The sequence below is a fragment of the Bufo gargarizans genome, chromosome 2, assembly GCF_014858855.1.
Source record: "Bufo gargarizans isolate SCDJY-AF-19 chromosome 2, ASM1485885v1, whole genome shotgun sequence".
In the NCBI taxonomy this organism is placed as follows: domain Eukaryota; kingdom Metazoa; phylum Chordata; class Amphibia; order Anura; family Bufonidae; genus Bufo; species Bufo gargarizans.
The window spans coordinates 265071636-265099268 of NC_058081.1; the positions used below are offsets into that span (position 1 = coordinate 265071636).

General features: G+C 43.7%; 1 long non-coding RNA gene across 1 annotated transcript in view; it reads right to left on the bottom strand.

The window, feature by feature from the left end:
• Window positions 1-12595: 12595 nt before the first annotated feature.
• The window catches only part of LOC122928214, an 87076-nt gene continuing 72038 nt past the window's right edge, over window positions 12596-27633 (bottom strand). The window contains exons 2-3 of the long non-coding RNA XR_006387864.1: window positions 14669-14740; window positions 12596-12685 (exon numbers count right to left, since the gene is read on the bottom strand). This is a non-coding gene — a long non-coding RNA (uncharacterized LOC122928214). The remainder of the gene's footprint in view (window positions 12686-14668; window positions 14741-27633) is intronic.

Genomic DNA, 27633 nt, shown 5'->3' on the forward strand with positions numbered 1-27633 from the left:
TAGTTTATGGGAGAAATATTGTTTTCTGTATTTTAATTTTTTTCCCTATATATAGGCCTGCCAACAACACAATGTATTGAAGCGCAGATCACACAATTCATGAATTACACCATTGACAGTAAAAATGTGGATAGAGTTGAGTGGACACCTGGATGTTCGGGTTCGGCAGGTTCGGCCGAACTTGAAAAAAAAAGTTTGGGTTCGGGACCTGAACTTGACCCCGAACCCCATTGAAGTCAATGGGGACCCGAACTTTTGGGCACTAAAATGGCTCTAAAATAGTCCTGGAAAGGGCTAGAGGGCTGCAAAAGGCATCAAAATGTGCTTAAGAGCCTGGAAACTGTTTTGCAAACAAATATGTATAGGGAAATGACTTAAAGGGTTTCTACCACTTCTTTTTCACATAATTAGCTTTCAGACACTAGCGATCCGCTAGTGTCTGCTCTGCCAAATAATCCTAATATAATAGCTTTTGGGGCAGCCGTTTCGCTAAAAAAAGAACTTATATTGATATGCTAATGACCCTCTAGGTGCTATGGGGGCGTCATTAGCACCTAGAGGATCGGTCTACCTTCACAAAATGCCGCCGCCCAGCGCGTCCCTCCAGCCCGCCCATCCCCTCCGGAATGCGATCAAGCGGACGACTTCTCGCGCATGCGCCGTGCACGTCTGTATTCGGCGCATGCGCAGTGAATGTCCGACCGCTTCCCTGCTCAGACATCTCCAATGCGCCTGCGCCGATGGAGCACTGTGACGTCATCGACGCAGGCGCAGTGGAGATGTCTGAGCAGGGATGCGGTCGGACATTCACTGCGCATGCGCCAAATACAGACGCGCAGAGCGCATGCGCGAGAAGTCATCCACTTGATCGCATTCCGGAGGAGATGGGCGGGCTGGAGGGACGCGCTGGGCGGCGGCATTTTGTGAAGGTAGACCGATCCTCTAGGTGCTAATGACGCCTCCATAGCACCTAGAGGGTCATTAGCATATCAATATAAGTTCTTTTTTTAGCGAAACGGCTGCCCCGAAAGCTATTATATTAGGATTGTTTGGCAGAGCAGACACTAGCGGATCGCTAGTGTCTGAAAGCTCATTAAGTGAACACGAAGTGGTAGACCCTTTAAAATACCATAAAATACAGAAAAATTTAAAATAACAATCTGGATCTAGGAGTAGGAGGTTGAGGAGGCGGTGTAGGTGTAGGTGGCGGTGGCGGTGGCGGTGTAGTTGGAAGTGGTGGTGAAGGAGGAATAGGTAGCCAACACTGATTTGTGTTATTTTTTTATTTTTAAATTGGGGTATCCCCCAAAATATTGGGACATATAACAAAATAAAACTAAAAATAAGTGCACTTGAGTACAAGAATGGATGGTTGAGGCTGGTATAAATGTCTATTCTGCACAAGGGGGATCGTTGCCTGGTTCATTTTGATAAGCGTAAGCTTGTCCACATTGTCTGTGGCCTGTGATAATGCTCTCTGCCGTGCAAAACACACATTCACACTATACACTGGCTGCAGGGCGGGTCAGCACCTCCAAGGCTGACAAAGCTTTTCCACATTTGGGCCATGCTAACCCATGCTAACCCTGCCTTCTCAGGTGCTGGCGGTGCCCCAGCTGCATTGGTGACCTCTTTCTCCTCCTCTGCCTTTGCCTTGTGCTTCCACTGTGCCCCGCTGTTAGGTGGGAATGCTATCATCAGCGTGCGCTTGTAGTCGCGCATCTTCCGATCAGTAACAGATGTTTTCACTAAATTTAGTTCCCTGTCAGCAATGCAGAGCAGGGGTTCATTCACAGCAAAAGGGGGTTCATGTCACCCAGCAATAGAACAGAGGATTTTGAGAGATTTAGGCCCCTGTCACCCAGGCACAGCAGGGGTTCATTCACGGCAAAAAGGGGTTCATGTCACCCAGCAATACAACACAGGATTTTGAGAGATTTAGGCCCCTGTCACCCAGGCACAGCAGGGGTTCATTCACAGCAAAAGGGGGTTCATGTCACCCAGGAATACAACAGAGGATTTTGAGAGATTTAGGCCCCTGTCACCCAGGCACAGCAGGTGTTCATTCACGACAAAAGGGGGTTGATGTCACCCAGGAATACAACAGAGGATTTTGAGAGATTTAGGCCCCTGTCACCCAGGCACAGCAGGGGTTTGTATACGCCAAAAATTGCAAAATGTCACCCGACAATTAAAAATAAGATTTTTTTCAATTTAGGCCTCTAAAATAGTCATTGAAAAGGCTAGAGGGATGTAAAAGGCAGTACAATGTGCTTAAGAGCATGACAACTGCTCTGCAAACAAATGTGGATTAGGAAATAACTTAAAATGAAATAAAATAACTAAAAATCACAAATTATTAACCTGTGACTCAGAGAAGGAGGTGGATATGGAGTCGATGGTTGAGGAGGCGGTGAATGTGGTGTTGTAGGTGGAGGCAGCAATGGAGGAGGAACAGGTAGCCAACAATGTTTTTTTATTTTGTAGGTAGCCCCCAAAATATTGGGACAAATAAAAAAAAATAAAACAAAGAATCATTGCACTTGACTTGAGTACAAGAATGTATGTTTGATGGTGGTATAAATGTCCTTTCTGCACAAGGTACAGACAAGTCCTGTGGTCTCCATGCCTGGTTCATTTTAATGAACGTGAGCTTGTCCACGTTGGCTGTGGACAGGCGTCTGCGTCTGCCTGTAATGACGCCTCCTGCCGTGCTAAATACACGTTCAGAGAGTACACTGGCTGCAGGGCAGGCCAGCACCTACAAGGCATACAGGGCAAGCTCTGGCCATGTGGACAATTTGGAGACCCAGAAGTTGACTGTGGCAGAGCCATCAGTCAGTACGTGTAGTCGTGTGCACAGGTACTGTTCCACCATGTTGTTTAAATGCTGCCTCCTGCTAACACGCTTCATATCAGCAGTTGGGGCCTGCCGGCCATGCTAACCCTGCCTTCTGAGGTGCTGGCGCTGACACAGCTGCGTTGGCGACTTCTTCCTCCTCCCCTGCCTTCGCCTTGTGCTTCCACTTGTCTCCAGGCGCCAGTCGGGAATGCTCTCAGGAGCGCGTCTACCAGCGTGCGCCTGTAGTCGCGCATCTTCCGATCACGCTCCAGTGAGGGAATTAAGGACGGCACATTGTCTTTGTAACAGGGATCCAGCAGGGTGGCCACCCAGTAGTCAGTACACGTTAAAATGTGGGCAACTCTGCTGTTGTTGCGCCGGCACTGCAGCATGTAGTCACTCATGTGTGCCAGGCTGCCCAGAAGTAAGGACAAGCTGTCCTCTGTGGGAGGCGTATCGCCTGCGTCCTCCGTATCCCCCCAGCCACGCACCAGTGATGTGCCTGAGCTGCGTTGGTTGCCACCCCCGCTGTGAACATGCTTCATGCCCATCCTCCTCCTCATCCTCCTCGTCCTCCAGTAGTGGGCCCTGGCTGGCCTCTGCTGTTGAAAAAATCCTCTTTCTGAGACACTTATAAAAGACTGGCCTGAAAGTGTTAGAGACGACCCCTCTTCCTCCTCCTCGTCCTGGGCCACATCCTCTTCCATCATCGCCCTAAATGTTTTCTCAAGGAGACATAGAAGTGGTATTGTAACGCTGATAACGGCGTCATCGCCACTGGCCATGTTGGTGGAGTACTCAAAACAGCGCAACAGGGCACACAGGTCTCGCATGAAGGCCCAGTCATTGGTGGTGAGGTGGTGCTGTTTCGCAGTGCGACTCACCCGTGCGTGCTGTAACTGAAACTCCACTATGGCCTGCTGCTGCTCGCACAGTCTCTCCAGCATGTGCAAGGTGGAGTGCCCTGGTGGGCACGTCGCATATGAGTCGGTGGGCGAGAAGGCCGAAGTTACACCGAACGCTGAAAGTGCGCACAGACAGACCACACTTTATGCAGCAGCTCAGACATGTCATGGTAGTTGTGAATAAATTTCTGCACCACCAAATTCAGCACATGTGCCAGGCAAGGGATGTGCGTCAAACCGGCTAGTCACAGAGCTGCAACGAGATTTCGCCCCATTATCGCACACCACCAGGACGGGCTTGAGGCCCACTGGCAGCAACCACTCGTTGGTCTGTTGTTCTATACCCCACCACAACTCCTGCGCAGTGTGGGGCCTGTCCCCCAAACACATCAGTTTCAGAACAGCCTGCTGACATTTACCCCTGGCTGTGCTGAAGTTGGTGGTGAAGGTGTTATGCTGACCGGATGAGGAGGTGGAAGAAGAGTAGGAGGGAGCCGAGTAGGAAGAGGAGGCAACAGGAGACAAAGAATAATGCCCTGCGATCCTTGGCGGCAGGAGGACGTGTGCCAAACAGCTCTCCATCTGGGGCCCAGCCACCACTACATTTACCCAGTGTGCAGTTAGGGAGATATAGCGTCCCTGGCCATGCTTACTGGTCCACGCATCTGTGGTTAAGTGGACCTTGCCACAGATGGCGTTGCGCAGCACACAATTGATTTTATCCGATACTTGGTTGTGCAGGGAGGGCACGGCTCTCCTGGAGAGGTAGTGAGGGCTGGGAACGACGTACTGTAAGACAGCAAGCGAGATGAGCTGTTTGAAGCTGTCCGTCTCCACCAGCCTGAATGACAGCATTTCAATGGCCAGCAGTTTAGGAATGCTGGCATTCAGGGCCAGGGATCGAGGGTGGCTAGGTGGGAATTTACGCTTTCTCTGAAAGTTTTGTATTTACGCTTTCTCTGAAAGTTTTGTGAGATGGAGAGCTGAACGCTTCCGTGTGACATGGTGGAGATGCTTGGTGACGGAGGTGGTGTTGTTGGTGGCACATCCTCTGTTTGCTGGGCGGCAGGTGCCAACGTTCCTCCAGAGGCAGAGGCTGGGGCAGCAGCAGAAGAGGGAGCAGGAGGGGCCTGATCCCTTTCTTGATTTTGAAGGTGCTTACTCCACTGCAGCCCGTGTCTCGCATGTAGATGCCTGGTCATGCAGGTTGTGCTAAGATTCAGAACGTTAATGCCTCACTTCAGGCTCTGATGGCACAGGGTGCAAACCACTCAGGTCTTGCCGTCAGCACATTGTGTGAAGAAGTGCCATGCCAGGGAACTCCTTGAAGCTGCCTTTGGTGTGCTCGGTCCCTGGTGACGGTGGCCAGTAGCAGGCGAACTGTTTTGGTGACAGCTGCTCTGCTTTTTCACCCTGCCCCTGCTTTTGCTACGCTGTTGGCTCGGTCTCACCACTGCCTCTTCCTCCGAACTCTGAAAGTCAGTGGCACGACCTTCATTCCATGTGGGATCTAGGACCTCATCGTCCCTTGCATTGTCTTCCACCCAGTTTTCCTCCCTGACCTCCCTTTCGGTCTGCACACAGCAGAAAGACGCAGCAGTTGGCACATGTGTTTCGTCATCATCAGAGACATGCTGAGGTGGTATTCCCATGTCCTCATCAGGAAACATAAGTGGTTGTGCGTCAGTGCATTCTATGTCTTTCACCCCTGGGGAAGGGCTAGGTGGATACCCTTGGGAAACCCTTCCAGCAGAGTCTTCAAACAGCATAAGAGACTGCTGCATGACTTGAGGTTCAGACAGGTTCCCCCATATGCACGGGGGTGATGTGACAGACTGATGGGCATGGGTTTCAGGCACCACCTGTGCACTTTCTGCAGAAGACTGGGTGGGAGATAATGTGAACGTGCTGGATCCACTGTCGGCCACCCAATTGACTAGCGCCTGTACTTGCTCAGGCCTTACCATCCTTAGAACGGCATTAGGCCCGACCAAATATCACTGTAGATTCTGACGGCTACTGGGACCTGAGGTAGTAGGTTCAGTAGGACGTGTAGCTGTTGCAGAACAGAGGCTCCCCCAACACCACCACCACCACGACCATGACAGCGTCCCTTATTAGATCTTTGCTTCGTAGTTAGCGTTTACAAAGCAAAGTAAAAAGTGGTTAAGTCTGTTAAAAAAATAATAAACGCCAATAAAAACCCTGATGTAGGGTATTGCACTCAATTTTATTATTTTAAACTCTATATGACAGCCGTATTTGTGGCCTAAATGTGATACTCACTTATGCACGTCTTATCCCAGATGTGCAGTATATCAGAGGCTTTTTTCATCCCAGTAACCAAAAAGGCGTATTTCTGGCCTAAATGTGACACTCACTTATTCATGTGTAATCCCAGATGTGCAATATATTAGAGGCTTTTTTCACCCCAGTAACCAAAAAGGCGTATTTCTGGCCTAAATGTGACAATCACTAATGCACGTGTAATCAGAGATGTGCAGTATATCAGAGGGTTTTTTCACCCCAATATTACAAAGCAGGATTTTTAGGCTTAATGTGACAATCACTTATGCAAGTGTAATTACAGATGTGCAGTATATCAGAGGGTTTTTTCATCCTAGCCAAAATGCTGTATTTCTGTCCTAAATGTGACAATGACTTATGCATGTGTAATCACAGATATGCAGTATATCAGAGGGTTTTCACACCCTAAGCAAAAAGCTGTATTTCGGTCCTAAATGTGACATTGACATATGCATGTGTAATCACAGAAGTGCAGTATATCAGAGGGTTTTTCACCCCAGTAAGAAAAAAGCTGTATTTCTGGCCTTAATGTGACAATCACTTATGCATGTGTAATCACAGATGTGCCGTATATCAGAGGGTTTTTTCACCCTAACCAAAAAGCTATATTTCTGTCCTAAATGTGACAGTGACTTATGCACGTGTAATCACAGATGTGTAGTATATCAGAGTTTTTTTTTACCCCAGTAAGAAAAAAGCTGTATTTCTGGCTTTAATGTGACAATCACTTATGCACATGTAATCAGAGATATGCAGTATATCAGAGGGTTTTTTCACCCCAGTATGCCAAAGCAGGATTTCTGGCCTTAATGTGACAATCACTTATGCATGTGTAATGACAGATGTGCAGTATATCAGAGTGTTTTTTCACCCGAGTAACCAAAAAGCTGTATTTCTGTCCTAAATGTGACAGTCACTTATGCACGTGTAATCACAGATGTGCATTATATTAGAGGCTTTTTTCACCCTAACCAAAAAGATAGCCTATGCCTCACAGCAGCTGCAGCCTCTCCCCACACTAATCCGAGCAGAGTGATGGGCGGCGCTAAGTGACTCCAGCTTAAATAGAGGCTGGGTCACATGCTGCAGTTGGCCAATCACAGCCATGCCAATAGTAGGCATGGCTGTGATGGCATTTTGGGGCAAGTAGTATGACGCTTGTTGATTGGCTGCTTAGCAGCCTTTCAAAAAGCGCCATAAAAATCGCCAAACACCGAACCCAAATTTTTACGTAAATATTCGGGTTCGGGTCCGGGTGCCGAAAAACCTAAATTTCGGTACGAACCCGAACTATACAGTTCGGGTTTGCTCAACTCTAATTATGGGAGAAAAATTGTTTTCTGTATCTTTATTTTAATCCCTATAGCTAGGCCTGCCAACAACACGATGTATTGAAGCGCAGATCACACAGTTCACAAATTACACCATTGACAGTAAAAATGTGGATAGATTATGAGAGAAAACTTGGTTTCTGTATTTTAGTTTTAATCCCTATATCTAGGCCTGACAACCACACAATGTATTCAAGTGCAGATCACACAATTCACAGATTACACAGTTGACATAAAAAATTTGCATAGATTATAATGAAAAATAGTTTTCTTTATTTAATTTTTTTTCCTAAATCTAGGCCTGACAACCACACAACGGATTGAAGCGCAGATCACACAATACACGGATTGCACCTTTGATAGCAAAAATGTGGATAAATATTGGGGATAAAAATAGTGGTTTTCTGTTATATAATTTTTTCCCTATATCTGGCCCTGACAACCACACAATGTATTGAAGCACAGATCACATGTGAAGGGTGGAGTTTCAACATGTGTAGATGTTATATATGAGCCGTTGTAGGAGAACACCTTTCTGCCTTTACCACTCAAGGAGGGAGTGTTTTGCACATTAAGAGTAGCTGAATTGCCTGAGCAGTTGGTTGGAAGAGTTGGTTGGAAGATTTCAGGAACTGGGTGACAACCAGATTGAAGACTTTTGGGCCTATAATTATCCCGACAAACGAAAAGACGTACTCCATGCAGAGCACATGGGTTAGCCCTCCCTGACACAGCACAGATAGAAATTTCTTCCTGTTATCGGTGACCATGGTTTCTATCTCCAGTTGCCATGTAGACAGCTAGGATTCAATTTCTGCACCAGGTGCAGAACCTTGTGACAATGCTGTGCTTTGCAAAAGTGGTATGCTGGAGGACCACTCGGAACTGTGCCTACAGTGGGTGCTGAAAGTCACCTGGCCAAGTTGCTGGTGTGCCTGGGCTGGAAACACATTTACCCAGTGGGCTGTAAAGGACATATATTGTCCTTGACCATAGTTACAGCTCCACATGTCAGCATTGGCATAAACTGAACCAGACACCGACAGACTCAAGGACTGGTAGGTACAGCTCTTTTAACATAGTAACATAGTTTATAAGGCCAAAAAAAAAGATATCTGTCCATCCAGTTCGGCCTATTATCCTGCAAGTTGATCCAGAGAAAGGAAAAAAAAAACTTTGAGGTAGAAGCCAATTTTCCCCACTTTAGGGGAAAGAAATCCTTCCCGACTCCAATCAGGCAATCAGAATAACTCCCTGGATCAACGACCCATCTCTAGTAGCTATAGCCTATAATATTATTACACTCCAAAAATACATCCAGGCCCCTCTTGAATTCCTTTATTGTACCCACCACCACCACCTCCTCAGGCAGAGAGTTTGTTAGTCTCACTGCTCTTAAAGAATCCTCTTCTATGTTTGTGTACAAACCTTCTTTCCTCCAGACGCAGAGGATGTCCCCTCATCACAGTCACCGTCCTGGAGATACAAATAGATGATGGGAGAGATATCTGTACTGACACCTGTTATATTTATGCATAGTTATTAGATCTCCCCTCGGTCATCTTATTTCTAATGTGAAAAACCCTACTCTGATAATCTTTCAGGGTACTATAGTCCACCGATTCCAGTATTACTTTAGTAGCCCTCCTCTGAACCCTCTCCAGCTCTGCTATGTCTGCCTTGTTCATAGGAGCCCAGAGCTGTACACAATTCTCCATGTGTGGTCTGACTAGTGATTTGTAAAGTGTTCTCATCACAGGCATCTATGCCCCTTTTGATGCAATCCATTATCTTATTGGCCTTGGCAGCAGCTGCCTGACACTGGATTTTACTGCTTAGTTTGCTGTTTATTAAAATTCCTAGGTCCTTTTCCATGTCAGTGTTACCCACTGTTTTACCATTTAGTATGTACGGGTGACTTGCATTATTCATTCCCATGTGCATTACCTTACATTTGTTAATGTTAAACCTCATCTGCCACTTCTCTGCCCAAGCCTCCAGTCTATCCAGATCCATCTGTAGCAGTATACTGTCCTCTACCGTGTCAATTACTTTACACAGTTTAGTGTCATCTGCAAAAATGTATATTTTACTGTGCAAGCCTTCTACAAGATCATTAATGAATATATTGAAGAAAATAGGGCCCAATACTGACCCCTGAGGTACTTCACTAGTGACAGTGATGCTATCTGAGTGTGTACTGTTAATAACCACCCTCTGTTTTTTTTATCACTGAGCCAGTTACTTACCTAGATGCAAACACTTTCTCTCAGTCCAAGCATTCTCATTTTATATACTAACCTTTTATGCAGTACAGTGTCAAATGCTTTGGAGAAGTCCAGATATACGACATCCATTGATTCTCAGCTGTCAAGTCTAGAACTTACCTCCTCATAGAAACTGATTAAATTAGTTTGACATGACTAATCCCTCATGAAGCCATACTGATATAGCGTTATTTGCTTATTTTCATTGACGTACTCCAAGATAGAATCTCTTAGAAAACCTTCAAACAGTTTACCCACGACAGATGTTAAACTTACCAGCCTATAGTTTTCAGGCTGTTTTTGGACACTTTTTGAATATTGGCACCAGATTTGCTATGCGCCAATCCTGTGGAACACTCCCTGTCATGAGTCTTAAATATCAGAAATAAGGGTCTGGCTATGATATTACTTAATTCTCTTAGGATACGGGTATGTATGCCATCTGGTCCTGGCGATTTGTCTATTTTAATCTTTTTAAGATGCCGCTGTACTTCTTCCTGGGTCAGACTGGGCAATTTTAATGGGGAATTTACTTTTACATTCTGCATTTCATCTGACAGTTTACAGTTTCCTTAGGGAATACAGTTGAGAAAAAAATATTTAATAGCTTTGCTTTCTCCTCATCACTCTCTGCAACTACCCCCTCATTACTCTGTAATGGTCCGACACCATCAGATTTATACTTTTTACTGTTTATATAATTGAAGAACATTTTAGGGTTAGTTTTGATCTCTTTGGCAATCTCTTGGTCTCTAGTTTGGCTGCTTTTATTTGTTTTTTACATATTCTATTTTTTTCCTTATAGTTTTTGAGTGCTTCCTCGCTCCCCTCCTGTTTTAGTGTTTTAAATGCTTTCTCTTTGTCATTTATTGCTTTCCTTACAGTTCTATTTTTCCACATTGTTTTTTTTTTTTTGTTCCCTAACCTTTTATTCTCATTAGATATGTACCTCTCACAATTAGATTTTAGGATGCTTTTAAAAAGCACAATATGAAAAGGAAGCAACTGTAGTGCCAGCAACTTGGCCAGGTGCACATTCAACTTCTACGCTGTTGGATCAGTGCACAATACTGTTCATCTCTTTGCAATCACCTTGGTGATCGATTGCTGGCGAAACACGTGATTAGGAGCAGGAGGAGGAGGAGCATCAGGATCAATAGACGAAGAGAAGGAATGACAGCTTCCTTCTGCTGTCACGGTCCCTCCAGTGACAGAGGTTAGAAGATCTGAGAAACTGGCTGCACGGTAAATTATCTAACAGCCTATCTGTTTTCAATTGTTGCAGTGTTGTTGTTGGTAATGACCACACCTCTTGTCTCAGGTGTAGCTTGTGGTCATTACTGCTCCTCTATTTAGTCTGGACTCACACTTCATAACGGTGTGGTTGTGTTGGAAGAGCTGGTGTGTGGTCCTCATCTGAGTTCCTGCTCATCCATTTTCTATTGAAAATTTGTTGCTCCCATTTGCTTGTCTTTACTAGGCCTCAGGGAGACGCTGGTTTGTTCATCTGGGAAGGAACCAGCAATCTCAGACCCTGTCACTAATCCTAGGGATTTTCAGGGTTACTAGAGCCTAAGTTTACGGTGTATGAATATTCCCACTTTCAAGGTCTATTCATACTGACAGGAGTCAGGGATAGGTTTAGGGTTTCTTTAGGTGGTCATCATTTCCCTTTCCCTAGCCTTGAGGCCTAGTTCCTGGTCATTTTCCTTCTGTTGTCATTCTGGTGTTCCTCTCCCCCCCCTCCCCACTACACTGTGACATTTGCTGAGGTTGAGGAGCCCTGACTGCATGTGCCACTCGGACATGCAGAGGTTGCTGCATCAGGCTGTAGCATACATTAGTACCATGGTTTTCCCAGTCCACTTTATGGTGACACTCAATGTGTTGACACAGGGCCATGGTGCCAACATTAACACCCTGACCGTGCTTCACCTTCTGCCCACATATCCTGCATACTGCCATGTTTATGTCCTCAAAGGACTTGAAAAATAATTCTCACACTGCCAAGTATTGTTTTTTTCCCCCACCAGACTGCTTGTTTCCTGACAGGTAGGCTCCTGAGTAGCAGATTGTCTACCCCAGGTGTTTGGCTCCAGATCTCCCATTGCTTCAACCCTGCTGTCTCATCGGCATGCTACCACCCTGCTACTTTCTCATGGGCCTGCTGCCACTGTCACCTTCTGATGATGCCCCCTTTTCACCTGGCTCCCTCGTGTGATCAGCTACATCTTCTTCCACTGATGTCTTTTCGTCACTTATGTCACCCTCGCATGTCTTATGGCACGTCTCTGACTGCTCAAAACACGTACTCCCACCCAACTGTTATCATCGCTAGTTGCGTGCCAAAGGTAAGATAGACTACAAAAAACTTTATTTTATATTATACCACCTGTTGACAATCAGTCTGATGCACAGTATGTCTATGTATAACTGAACAGATTATTAAAGCGCAGCTGATGAATAAGGTACACATGCCTATACATTAGACCGGCTGTTGAGACTGATGCACAGTCAGTCTATGTATGACAGAAGAGATTAAGTATAAATTGCACAGCAGATGAACTATATAAACGTGCCTATTTTATTGGACCATCTGTTGACAATGAGCCTGATGCACAGTACAGAAGCAGCCAAGATAAACTAGATGGTTAATGCGAATGGCAAGAACGATAACTAATGTTTCAATGGTTTTAAATGGCTTTTGTCATGAGATAACCAAGATAACATTGCGACACATGTTATCAGAGTGAATGTTAGCTTGGGTACATCTGTATGCCTATGTATAACTGAACAGATTAATTATTAATGTCACAGCAGATGTCTGATGCACAGTAAGTCTAGATTAAGTATAAACAGGGGCGGATTAAGTACATGATAGGCCAAAATTAAAATACATATAATCATAATAAAAAAGACTTGGATTAGAATGCAACACTCCATACCTCTTACGTTCAGAGACATCTCCAGTCATGTAGACCTTCTCCTCCGTCTCAGACCGCAATGACAAATTCTTTCAGCCGCATCTCGTCTCTATAGAGTTTGTTACACAGACGCGTTAGATTTCTCAATTTTTCCATCAACCTCTCCATCCTGATGTCCTAACAGTGTCATCCTGCTGCCACTCCCAACACTGTGCCCATTGTGCTCCCCAATGCCCCAGGCACTATACTGCTGAAAAAATAGTGACCCTAATAAATATAATTGTGGGTCATTTATCAAACTGGTGAAAAGTAGAACTGTATTTCCAAAAGAGATGTCAAAAATGAAAGGTGGAATCTGATTGGTTGCTATGGGGAATTAAGCCAGTTGTACTTTACACCAGTTTGATAAATTACCCCAAATGTCCCTATAGTGTCTACAGAAATTAAAATGTCCCCTAGAGTGCCCCCAATAATAATAATAATAATAATAATAACACCCTATATTGTACTCATTTCTTAGTGAAACATGTAAAAATATATACATGCACTAGGCATATAATATACACAAAAATATTTATATATAATTTTACTATATAATATACATCACTTTATTTTCTCTTTTTGACTAGAGATGAGTGAATTTCATATTGCTAACTTCTTTCTTTTCTATTTTTCGTTTTCCTCCAGTTGTGAAAGGTTCAGCACATGTGATAACCCAGATGCCCCTCCATTATATCAAAGACCCCATATGCCATGTGAGAACTGTCTTTCTAGCTTTCATGTTACAGAACCTTGGCAAGTTTCCAGGGCAGCTGCTCTGCCATTGTTAGATGTGCCCTTTGACATTGCATTTTTGTCTTCAGAAAGCTAAGCCTGACTCCTTTCATATTTGTAATGTTTTTAGTAGATTAATATTAAGCTTACTTTTCACAGACAGCTAACTACAGTGTGGTAAGCAAAGTTCATATATTTTTACATATCACAGAATTGCTATTAGTAAAAGACTTTATTTTCCAGGTATGATGATTCCAGAGTTAATAAATTATGACTTGAATGGAATCTGTTAGCACTTTTAGACATGCTAGGCTGTTGACGGCACCAGTTAGGGGCTGGAGAAAGCAGTATAAACCTTTCTTTATGGAGCAGTTGTGAGAATATGAAGTTTTGTTCTGCCAAATCCTGCTCTCTCAATGACTTATGGCAAAGTTCCTCTTTGGAGTATTCTCTATCCTCTGCATTGAGCTGCTTCAAAGCCCCCTTCTGCTATAGCATCCAACTAGATGACCTCTACAACTGTCAGATTGGGTACTTGAGAGAGCAAAATCTAGCACAATAAAAATTCTTATTCTCACTACTCCTGATGAGAAAATCTCTTCAAAATGTATGTTTATACTACCTATCTCTTCCCCTACCTAGTGCTAGCATTTTTTGCATGGTTTAACACTGCTAATAGACTCTAGTGTTGATGGTGAATATTCTAAACGCTAATTTTTATTGCGAATATTGGCACTTTGAGAATTTGCGAATATCTAGAATATAGTGCTATATCTTCGTAATCGCGAATATTCTAGATTTTTTTTTCCTCAGTATCCACGATCCCTCACTGCTTCTTGCTTGTGGGCCAATAAGAAGGCAGCCAAATCTTTGACTAGAGGAGTAGTGTTGATCACGAATTTTCTTATCGCAAATCTTTATCGAAAATTTTCCGATCGACGAGTTTCACAATCAAGAAAATAATTACGGGAGATTACGAATTCACGAATATATTATGAATATTCACCCAAATATTCGTGAAATATTGCAAATTCGAATATTGTCCCTGCCGCTCATCACTGATAGACTCTTTTAACCATTTGCAATTTGTTAATTTATATACAGTGTTTTCATATTTTCTGTTCAATGATATATTGTAATATGCTATTAATGTTTTTCTGTATATTTGTACTGGACACTGAAATTTTGCTATAAGTAGCTAATGGATACGGTAAAACCTGATTAGTTTTATTATATTCAACAAGGTTACTTTTCACATTGCATATCCTTTCATTCATTTCTTATACATAATAGTATTTTATACTGTGATAGCTCTTACCTTTGGATGTGAGTGGCGTGTTGCATTTTCTATTTGTTCACCTTTACAATAGCTTAATTGTTTCATGAACAACTATAATATAAAAGAAAAATGTGGATTTAATATAGAAAGAAAAAATTGTGTTCTTTAAAGTTTTTGCTCACTTCTCATTAAGAGTAAGTATACCTTTTCACTCAACAGTTCTTTCTTCCAATAAGGCTACATGCACACGGCCGTTCCGTTTTTTGTGGTCCGCAAACCGCTGATCCACAAAAAACAGAAGCCACCTGTGTGCCTTCCGCAATTTGCGGAACGGAACGGGCGGCCCATTGTGGAAATGTCTATTCTTGTCTCCAAAACAGACAAGAATAGGACATTTTCAATTTTTTTTACGGGGCCACAGAACGGAGCAGAGGATGCAGACAGCACATGGAGTGCTGTCTGCATCTTTTGCAGCCCCACTGAAGTGAATGGGTCCGCACCCGAGCCGCAAAAACTGTGGCACGGATGCGGACACGAAAAACAGTCGTTTGCATGAGGCCTTAATCTAAAATTAAAAATGAAGCAACTTTACAAATTTACAGAGTGTGACATCTAGGAACAGAATTGATTACCAAAGCAGTTCCAGTTATTATTAAATTCAGATTAAAATAATGCACACAATTACTTTGCTGCAGGTTTAAAGGGAACCTGTCACCGGGATTTTGTGTATAGAGCTGAGGATATAGACTGCTAGATGGCCGCTAGCACATCCGCAATACCCAGTCCCCATACGGGTCCATTCACACGTCCGTAAGTGTTTTGCGGATTCGCAAATTGCGGATCCGCAAAACACGGACACCTTCAATTGCAATTTGCGGACTGCACATCACAGACACTATAATAGAAAATGCCTTTTCTGGTCCGCAATTGCGGACAAGAATAGGGCATGTTCTATTTTTTTTTCAGGAACGAAATTGCGCATCCTGAAAAAACGGATCCCGAAAAAATGGATGCGGATCCCGAAAATGCGGATGCGGATCCAGGAAATGTGGATTTGCATCCGTTCCAGCTCCAGTAAAAGTGAATGGGTCCGCAAATTGCGGAACGAATGCGAACCCAAATTACGGATGTGTGAATGGACCCTAACTCTGTGTGCTTTTATTGTGTAAAAAAAAAACTATTTGATACATATGCAAATTAACCTGAGAAGAGTCCTGTCCCTGAGATGAGTCAGGGACAGGACTCATCCCAGGTTAATTTGCATATGTATCAAATCGGTTTTTTTTACACAATAATAGCACACAGAGCTATGGGGACTGGATATTGCGGATGTGTTGGCGGCGATCTAGCAACCCATGTCCTCAGCTCTATACACAAAATCCCGGTGACAGGTTCCCTTTAAACGTTTCGGACAGTCAGTTGTCTGAAGTTCTGGTGCACAGACTGGCAGAAGGTGCAAGAGGCCTGTGTTTCATAATAGATTTGGCACATATAGTGCCAGTTGACTTTAATATGGCGTTTGCATTGTATTGTTTAATGAAATGCTCCTTTTCCATTGTAAGTGTATAACGTGACACATAACTTTCATTTAATATTGATTTTCTAATGCTGCAATGTATTATATCATAGTAACTCTATCTTTCAGAACAAGATTACTTTTTCTACTGTCCCTGTTCCAACTTGAATCTCTTGACATTTATAATAGAATTTTAGCCTCTCAAAATACTGTACACTTTTACAATGTGGAGATAAATAATCTATACAAAATGTGTTATAATTAATAACAGTCTCTTGTGTCTTTTGTCGGAAAACTACCATGTTATTGATGACTCTGAAAAGCTAGCCAAAAGTGTGATCTTTCAACTACAGTAGTCTGGGAGCAAATACAAGTAAAGTTCAAAACTTAATTTCTAACCATAATTTTCAGCTTCAAATCCTTTCATTACTGAAGGACAAGATGTTTCAAGGTTATTCTTCAGACTGGATCTTTTTATACATTTTTCTTCATGGATTCACTGACAACATCAAAGACATGATATGTTCTTGAGCATGCCTAGAAATCATGTTAGAACCCCATAGGTCAACATATGGTCTATGTACCAAGTTTTTATTGGCTCTTAAATGTATAGTAATTAATACTTAAAGGGTGGTTGTTAATGAAACGACTCTTACAAAAACATGTCCTATCAATCAGCTGATTGCCATGGTCTTGCAGACTAATCATATGGGCATTCAAACAATATTAGACAATATGAGTCAAGTTCTGCAAAGAAAAAAAAACTGTTGCTTTAACTCTTCTCTGGCATTATAGGGTGCCCTTAACATCAGACCCCCTCATATGCCTTAATTTAATTTATTTTAATTTACTACTTTTATTATTTTGTCTGTTACAGCATGTTTAGGTTTTAATCGTGTATAATTATAATTATTAGACAAGACTTTGTAGTGTTTGTTTTAAAGATGTAATTATTCAATTGTGTATTAGTTAATACACACCAAGCTTTACCGTTGGAACTATGCATTTTGGAAGGAATTGTTATTTTGGCAGACTGATTCATTAGATTACCAGCTAGAGAAGCTTTTCTATCTCTTCGGCCTTAAGGGCCTTTTCCAACCATTTTCTTAGGACCATATTGAAAGTGATACAACATTGTGCTTCTTTTAAAGGATGTTGGCTTTATTTTGTCATTCTCCATTAGGGTATATGGAAGTAATAGAGGGGATCCAACTGGGACAAGTGCTTCAATGAAAGATGTTTAGTTGGATGCCTTTTGTGTTATGTTTTTCTGGATTTTACATGCAGAACTTGCATTAAGGAAGTACTTTCATCTTGCCATTACTACGGTGAGATGAGACCCGATCACCAAGTTGTGCTACACTGTTTCTGTAGCTTTCATGCACTGCAATTGGAGATACTGAAACACCAGAGTGCCGGCCCACTCTGCTGTTTCCCGGCCACCTGGTGGTCAGGGCGTAGTTTCATCTCGCTTTAGTAACAGCAAGATGAGACACAGAGGCGTACATAGAAATCATTGGGCCCCATAGCAAAAATCTAAATTGGGCCCCCTAAACCCACCCACTACCCACCCATGGCCCATTCCAGTACTAATTAAACCATCAGGGATTAATAACTAAAAAAGTAGCTAAAAAATAATATCTTCCGGTAAGGTTTTGCTCTGGAAATTATTAACGTATATTTAAATAGACATGGTTCAATGCGTCTGTAGCCTACTACTGACAATATAAAAGCCATAAAGGGGTATTCTAATTTCTAACTATTGGCCCCTCCTTCCATTTCAGGGGGTACAGTGCCTCCATTCTCGTGGATAGGGGATAACTTGAAAGAACCTTAATAACCCTTTAAATCAGGGATGTCCAACCTGCCGCTGTCCAGCTACTGCAAAACTACAACTTTCATCATGCAACAGCTGTAGGAACGCAGGTTGGACATCCCTAACTTAAAGTACATGTAAACTAAATGAAGTTTATTAGAGCCTATTATAAGTGCCATAAGATGACTTTTTTAAGATGATTTTTTATTTATTTTTTGTATGAGAAACAGGCGCCTGAAATTGAAATGCCTATAGTGCTTAATAATCCATACTGCTGATATGACAGTGGTGTACAGAAGTACAGATTTTACTAAGGCTGCAGCGGGCGATGTACAGCACATATCACTGCTCCTGCCTGTCTGCTAAAGCCTGGCACAGTGGGCATAGGCAGTAAGAGTGATTTATATGAGAGCAGAGCTGAAGGAGCGCAGGAGCTCGCATAGCATCGTTCCTCCTGCTTGTGCCCAGTCTGCACAGCACCCCCCTCCATGAACTCATCTTAATGCTAACGTGACAAAGTTCATTGGGGGGGGGGTCTGCTGGTGCATCGTCATCTATATAAACATCAACAGTAAGCAACGTTTATGGGGGGGGCTGCTTGAGGCACACTGTTCTCTATATGATAATATTATGTTGAGGGCAGTGTGCCCCCCTCCCCTTGAACTCTGCTTGCTGCTGTCCCCTCACACTAACACCCCCCCCCCCCCCCACTTCCTCATTAATTTTTTTAATTTTTTTTTTTTACTTTTGACAGTGCACAGCTACACACTACTTACTTTGTCCGTAGCTGTGCAGGGCACGCTCTCTAGAGACATTACCAGTCTCTGGGGAATGGAGTTCATCTCTGGTTGGTTATAAATCACAGGGCCGGGCAGGCAGCATGGTGGAAGACAAGTCCAGCATCCCGCCCGCTCAGTCCTGTCTCTTTTTACTCAGCTAGGCTAGCCAATCCGCAGCAGGCTATTAACGCTGCTAAATGCTGATTGGCCAGTTTAACACCCAGCAGACAGACAGAGGAAAGCACACTGGCATAGGCTGGCTACAGACTGTCTGTCACTGCAGGAGTCGGTAGGAATATTGATAAAATATGTAAGGGCAGGGGGGCCCTGAGGACAGGAGAAGCAGGGCCCGTATGAGCCCCAGATAGGGATAAGTGAAAGTGGAGCCGCAGCAGCTATGTTAGTGTAATTAGGGGCGGAGCCTTTCACCAACTCTGTGCCCCCTCCTTCATGGGCCCCATAGCAGCTGCGTGGTCTGCCGCTATAGTAGGTAAGCCACTGATAAGCTCCCTTTAAGTAAAACTGCAACTAGATCTGTAAAAAGCTATTTATTTAGGACCATGTTAAAAATCTAATGGACTTTTCTTTATGACAAATTCATATGCCCATGTTTTTTGTTTTTGTTTTTTACTTGTGTGAAGATATGTAGCATCATTTTGAGCTGATACAAAAATGTTTGGTAACTAAGCAGGTGAAGTTTTGCATATTTTTAAGGACATTTACTATATATATATATATATATATATTTTTTTTTTTTTTTTTTTTTTTATTATTATGATATGAGAATTTTCTGGATATGATGACAATTTATTTTATGCAATGGTTGTTATGGCTGTGGAGTTATACATTTACATAGCAAGAAACAAAAAATCTCCAAGTGAAAATGAATTAGCTCCATTGTTTGCCATTTTTTGTCATTAAAACATTCCTGCTGACTTTAGTTCAGCTTTGTTCTTTAGCTGATCTGCTTACATCTAGGCATTATTGCAGTCAATCATTCCACTTGCTGATCCAAGCAGACTGACCTTTTCTAGCATAGTAAATTCTGGATTAACGCCATACAGAAAAATAGTAGGATATTAGCTACTGTATTGTCAGTTGAATTATAAAGGTAACACTTGTTAAATCCCAGTAATAATATGAGTTGCAGTTAAATAGTAGCTGATATCTTTTACAGAAATTCATAGTTCTTTATTATTATTATTTTTTTAATTTATATTTTTCAGACTGATTCCCCACCACTCCGGTTCTGTTAAATCTAAGGTCTCTCTCTGGTCTCATGTTCCTTTCAACATGCAGGAACTAATCACAGCCAACAATGGCCAAAGCTCTACCCATCTCAAAAAATTGGCTGAGCAATGATTTCCTGCAGATAGGGAGGAATCAAGAATCATAAACAATAGTGTTGGTCACGAATATTCGAATTTTGAATTTTTATCGCGAATATAGGTACTTTCGGAATTTCGAATATTCCAATTTTTTTTAAATCAGTACACATGATGCCTCCCTGCTTCTAGCTTGTGGGCCAATGAGAGGGCTGCAGTATATTTGACTTTAGGAGTAGTGTTGTTTGCGAATTTTCGTAATACGAATATTTTATTGCAAATTTTTCAACTTACAACTATCAGACAAAGAAGATTATAGCACTATATTAGCTAAATTGCTCTATATTCATTTTTTCGAATATTCGCTATATTGCTATAACTTTGTTTTTTCGAATATTCGTAATATTATAAAACAAGAATATATAGCAATATAGTGAATATTCGAAAAAACGAATATAGAGCAATTTAGCTAATATAGTGCTATAATCTTCTTTGTCTAATAGTTGTAATTCTTTTCTCATCTGAAGTTCAGATTGGAAAAAAATTACAACTATAAAAAAAAGATTATAGCACTATATTAGCTAAATTGCGCTATATTCTTTTTTTTCAAATATTCTCTATATATTGCTATATATTCTTGTTTTAGAATATTATGAATATTTGAAAAAACAAACTTATAGCAATATAGCGAATATTCAAAAAAAAATCGAATATAGAGCAATTTAGCTAATATAGTGCTATAATCTTCTTTGTCTAATAGTTGTAAGTTGAAAAATTCACAATAAAAAATTTGTATTATGAAAATTCGAATTACAAAAATTAGCATATTACACAATCATTACCTTGCCGATTTTTCGAGCAAAAAAAAAAGTAGAATATAATATTCAATGAATACAAAATATTCGCGAAATATCGTGAATTCAAATATGACCCCTGTCGCTCATCACTAATAAACAAATAGGGGACCCATAATACAATGGAATAGGAGAAGGCGGGACAGTGAGGTATTACCTTATTTGTTATGACTAGAGTTGAGCGGACACCTGGATGTTCGGGTTTGACAGGTTCGGCCGAACGTCAGAAAAAAGTTCGAGTTTGGGACCCGAACTCGACTCCGAACCCAAACCCCATTGAATGGGGACCCGAACTTTTGAGCACTAAAATGACTGTAAAAATGTCATGGAAAGGGCTAGAGGGCTGCAAATAGCATCAAAATGTGGTTAAGAGCATGCAAACAAATGTGGATAGGGAAATGACTTTAAATAACATAAAATACGTAAAAATAAAAAATAATAATCTTGATCTAGGGGGACGAGGTCCATATGGAGTAGGAGGTTGAGAAGGCGGTGGATGTGGCGGTGTAGGTGGAAGTGGAGGTGATGGAGGTAGCCTACACTGCTTTTTGGTTTTACATTTATTTTTAATTTTTTTAAATTAGGGTACACCTCAAAACATTGGGAAATATAACCTGTGATAACCCCCTCCAGTCGTGCTAAACACACGTTCAGACAATACACTGGCTGCAGGGCAGGCAAGCACCTCCGAGGGGTAAAGGGCAAGCTCAGGCCATGTGCCCATTTTGGAGACCCAGAAGGTGCAGGGGCTGACCCCTGTCAGTCAGTTCGTGTAGGCGTGTGCATACTTACTGCCCCACCATGTCGCATGTCCCCGTGATGTTCACGATTTAATTTGATATCTGCTCTATCAACTTTTGATGTTCTTTTATGCGCCTACCATGGTGATCACGGGTGGCGGAAAATGAGGGTTCCAGGCCGAAGATGGAGCGTGGGAAAGAGAAAATACATCCAAGGGAGGATACATTTTTTTTAAATTTAACCCCTTAAGGATGCAGTGCGTACCGTTACGCCCTATTTCCTGAGTCCTTAAGGACTCAGGGTGTACCAGTACGTCCTAACTTTAAATAGGCATTCCGGTGCCGCAGGGGTTAATCTAAAGAGGATGCCGACTGAAATCATTCAGCCGGCATCCTGTCACAACGCCAGGGGGGTCATGACCCCCCCCCGTGTCGGCGATAGCAGAAAACCGCAGGTCAATTCAGACCTGCGGTTTGCTGCGCTTTTTGCAGTTTCTGATCCCCGCGGTCCCTGACCGCGGGGATCAGAAACTTTAGAGTGCCTAAAATCAAGATTTTTCACCCCCCCCCTGCACCCCTGCACGATTTGATGCCGACGGGTGGTGCAGGGGGGGTGTCGCAGGCGGTGGGGGCATTGCGGGAGGCTGACGGTGCGGCAGGCGGGATCCCCGTACGGACCGCGGTATGGAAAAGGTTAACTGTCAGGGTCAAGGGGCTCCCTCCATCTCCCATTGGGGGGCTGCTGTGCCTTTGCAGCCCCCCGATGGAGAGGGAGAGAGCCCCCCGACAGCCCCCCGCAGCCCTGTGCTTACCCTTCCCCGTCTGCGAAGTTGTGGCAGACGGGGAAGGTTCCCATGGCAACAGGACGCCTTCTCAGGCGTATTGCTGTCCATGGTGCTGAACAGATCTATGCTAAAGGCTTAGATCTGTTCAGACAAAGTGTAAGTAAAATACAGTACAGTAAAATATATATTGTACTGTACTGTATTATAAAGGCATCACACCCACTGGATCTTCAACATTTAAGTGGGTCTAGGTCAAAAAAATGTACAAAAAAGTGAAAAAAGTTAAGATAAAAAAATAAACATTTATCACTGAATAAAAATGTAAAAAATAAAATACACTACACATATTAGGTATCGCCGCGTCAGTAATGACCTAATCTATAAAATGGTCATGTTACTTTCCCCGCACGGTGAACGCCATAAAAATAAAAAAATAAAAACTATGAGAAAATTGAAATTTTGCCCACCTTACTTCCCAAAAAAGGTAATAAAAGTGATCCAAAAAGTTGCATGTACGCCAAAATAGACCCTACTCAAGATAATCGCCCCAAAACTGAAAAAACTATGGCTCTTAGACTATGGAAACACTAACACATGATTTTTTTGTTTCAAAAATGAAATCATTGTGTAAAACTTACATAAATAAAAATAAAGTATACATATTAGGTATCGCCACATCCGTATCGACCGGCTCTATAAAAATATCACATGACCTAACCCGTAAAAAAAATAAAAATAATTTTTAACTTCATTTTACCAGTGTCATGAAGTACAATATGTGACGAAAAAACTATCTCAGAATGGCCTGGATAAGTCAAAGTGTTTTAAAGTTATCAGCACTTAAAGTGACACTGGTCAGATTAGCAAAAAATGGCCAAGTCCTTAAGGTGAAATAGGGCTGAGTCCTTAAGGGGTTAAAATGATAGAGTGGAAATATGGGACAAAGTATTAAAGCATAAAAGTGGGACAACTTTTTAAAGCTTAAGCATTGAATGAAAGGATGTGTCGCGCATCAATTAATGAAGAATTTCAGAAATTTTATTCCCTGTCATCTACGCAGATCCAGGGCCGTTTGAAGGAATTTGGGGGCCCCAAGCAAAATAGACATGGAGGCCCCCCCCCCCCCCCCGACAGCCGCTAGCGACTTTTCCCTCTGCCGGTGTATCGTTACATTACCCTACTTCATGAGATTTCCCTACCTCCTGACTTCCCGTCGCACTGCTAATGACGTGAGGAGGCGTTCCTGAGTTTTGACGATCTGCGCATGCGCAAACCGACAGTTTATGGAAAATCTCAGCGGAGTTCAGCTTCACACAGAACACTGCGCATGCGCCGGCCGGAGTTAGCCGCGCTTGTCCCTACTGAGTTAGCCGCGCTTGTCCCTACTGAGGCTCTCCTGCGCATGCGCAGTGTCCGTGTAAAGCTAAACTCCGCTGAGATTTTCCATAAACTGTCGGTTTGTGCATGCGCAGATCGTCAAAACTCAGGAACGCCTCCTCACGTCATTAGCAGTGCGACGGGAAGTCAGGAGGTAGGGAAATCTCACGAGGTAGGGTAGTATAACGGTTGTGACTAAATCCCATGACTGGGAGGGACCTGGTCCACCCAGTCATGGGATTTAGCCGGCTCTGCAGCAGCTGTCTCTTTCCCATAACTGGTAAGGACCTTTTTTCAGCATGTTCACCCCCCCCACCCCCACACCCCCACACAGCCAGCATGTTCACCCCCCCCCCACACACAGCATGTTCACCCTCTCCCCCCCCCACACACACCATGTTCGCCCTCTACCCCCCCCCCCCCAACACACACACTTTCCCAGCATGTTCAGCCCCCCTCCCCTCAACACATTTTTGTGTATCCACCATAATCACTGCTGTTTCCCTGAGTGTAAATACCAGTCGGTAAACATATGTGATAAGAACGGGCTCCCTCCGCAAAGTTCTTCCCTCCTCCCGCCGCCAGCACTATAATCACTGCTGTTTCCTCAAGTGTAAATACCAGTCTGTAAATATACGTGATAAGAACGGGTTCCCTCAGCCACAGGCAGTCAAGACTAGAGCATCCAGTGTAAATACCTGTGGTAAAGACAGGCACTGGTTCTGCTCTCCTCTCACTTCAGACGCCATCACTCTGAGTGAATGAGGAAGGATGCTTCCGCTTTGCAGTCACGTGATTTCAGTATGTCACGTGCCTCCTTGACGTCACAAGGTCCCTCCGAGTCATGGGATTTAGCCTTTACCGTAGTATAACGCTACACCGGCCGCCGTGGTAACCAGGAGTGCTGCAGCCGCCTGAGGCTCTCTATAGAGCGCTCAGGCGGCTGCAGCCTTAAAAGAAGCAAAACAAGCATCGGCTCTGTTTGGGGCCCCGGGCCAGCTCGGGGCCCCAAGCAATTGCTTGTTTTGCCTGTCCGTTAGCGACGGGCCTGTGCAGATCAGTAGTGTCACCTGACAATGTAATTGTGGATTTTTTTAAATGTATGTTCCTGTCACCTATGTAGAGGTGCCCCACTGACATCCATCATCCATTTGGATATCTTCTCTATCAACTTATAGCAGTGGTACATCACACCCAAACATTGGTGAATTTCACCAGAAAATGTAACTGACAATATTTTTTTTAACCTGTTTACTAGGTATAGCAGTGGTACTTCACACCCAAAAATTGGTGAAATTCACCCGAAAATGTAAAAGACAATTTTATTTTTTACCGGTCTAATAGGTATAGCAGTGGTACTTCACACCCAAAAATTGGTGAATTTCACCAGAAAATGTCACTGACAAAGTAGTGAAATGACATAAAATAAAATACATTCAAATACAAAAATTTAAATTTGATTTATGAGGTGAAGTTCCATATGGAGTAAGAGTTTGAGGAGGCGGTGGACATATCGGTGTAGGTGGAAGCAGCGGTGGAGAAGGACGAGGTAGCCAACACTGGTTTTTGGTTTTAATTTATTTATTTTTTAATTAGGGTACACTCCAAAAGAGTGTGAAATATCCAAAATACAAGAATGAGCAATTGCGCTGCAGTATAACAATGGCTGGTTAAGGCTGGTATACATGTCTATTCTGCACAAGGTACGGACAAGTCCTGTGAGATCCATGCCTGGTTCATTTTAATGAACGTGAGCTTGTCCAAATTGTCTGTGATGACGCCCTCTGCCGTGCTAAACACACGTTCAGATAATACACTGGCTGCGGGGCAGGCCAGCACCTCCAAGGCGTAAAGGGCAAGCTCAGGCCATGTGCCCAATTTGGAGACCCAGAAGTTGAAGGGGGCAGACCCATCATTCAGTACGTGTAAGCGTGTGCACACATACTGCTCAACCATGTTGGTTAAATGCTGCCTCCTGCTAAGACGTTCCATATCAGCTGGTGGTGCTAGTTGTTGTGGCGTGCTGACAAAGCTTTTCCACATTTCGGCCAGCTTAACCATGCCTTCTGAGGTGCTGGCGGTGCCCCAGCTGCGTTGGCGACCTCTTTCTTGTAACGGGATCCAGCATCGTGGCCACCCAGTAATCAGCACAAAGTTAGAATGTGGGCAACTCGGCGGTCCTTGCGAAGACACTGCAGCATGTAATCACTCATGTGTGCTAGGCTGCCCAGAGGCAAAGAAAAGCTGTCCTCTGTGGGAGGTGTATCGTTTATGTCCTCTGCATCCCGCCGGCCACACACCAGTGATGGCCATGAGCTGGTCTGGGTGCCACCCTGCTGTAAACATGGTTCCTCCTCCTCCATCTTCTCATCCTCCACCTCGTCATCCTCGAGAACTGTGCCCTGGCTGGACAATTGTGTACCTGGTGTTTGTGGGTGCAGGAACCCACCCTCGGAGCCACTTGTGAATGACTGGCCGGAAACCCTACGAAATGATCCCTCTTCCTCCTCCTCCTCCTGTGCCACATCCTCTTCCATCATCGCCAGCAGCGTTTTTTCAAGGAGGCATAGAAGTGGGATAGTTACGCTGAGAACGGCGTTATCGGCACTGGGCATGTTGGTGGAGTACTCGAAACAGCAAAACAAGGAACACAGGTCTCGCATGGAGGCCCAGTCATTGGTGGTGAAGTGGTGTTGTTCCGCAGAGCGACTCACCCGTGCGTGCTGCAGCTGAAACTCCACTATCGCCTGCTGATGCTCGCACAGTCTGGCCAGCATGTGCAAGGTGAAATTCCACTTTGAGGGGACGTTGCATATGATGCGGTGAGCGGGAAGGCCGAAGTTACGCTGCAGCACTGACAGGCGAGCAGCAGCAGGGTGAGAACACCTAAAGTGCACACAGACAGCCCGCACTTTATGCAGCAGCTCTGACATATTGGGGTAATTTTTAAGAAATCTCTGCACCAACAAATTCAGCACATATGCCTGGCACGGGATGTGCGTCAAACTGGTTAGTCCCAGAGCTGCTACGAGATTTCACCCATTATCGCACACCACCAGGCCGGGCTTGAGGTTCACTGGCACCAACCACTCATCGGTCTGTTGTTCAAGGCCCGCCTACATCTCCTGTGCGGTGTGGGGTTTGTCCCTCAAACAGATAAGTTTTAAAACTGCCTGCTGTCGTTTACCCCTGGCTCTGCTCAAGTTGGTGGTGAAGGTGTTACGCTGACCGGATGAGGAGCCGGTAGAGGATGAGGAAGCGGAGTAGGAGGAGGAAGCAACAGGAGGCAAACTGAAGCGCCCTGCAATCCTCGGTGGTGGAAGGACATGTGCCAAACTGCTATCCGCCTCAGGCCCAGCCGCCACTGCATTTACCCAGTGTGCTGTTATGAAGATATAACGGCCCTGGCCGCGCTTACTGGTCCACGTATCTGTAGTGAAGTGCACTTTGCCACAGATGGTGTTGCGCAGTGCACGCCTGATTTTGTCCCCTACTTGGTTGTGCAGAGAAGGGATGGCTCACCTGGAAAAGTAGCGGCATCTGGGCACGACATACTGTGGGACAGCCACCGCCATAAGGCTTTTAACCACTTAAGGACCACAGGTTTATACCCCCCTAGTGACCAGGCCCTTTTTTACAAATCGGCACTTCACAACTTTAACGGTTTATTGCTCGGTCATGCAACTTGGCACCCAAATGAATTATACCTCCTTTTCTTCGCACAAATACAGCTTTCTTTTGGTGGTATTTGATTGCTGCTGAGAGTTTTTCTGATATTAATCAAAATATACCGTAATTTTCTCAAAAAAAGT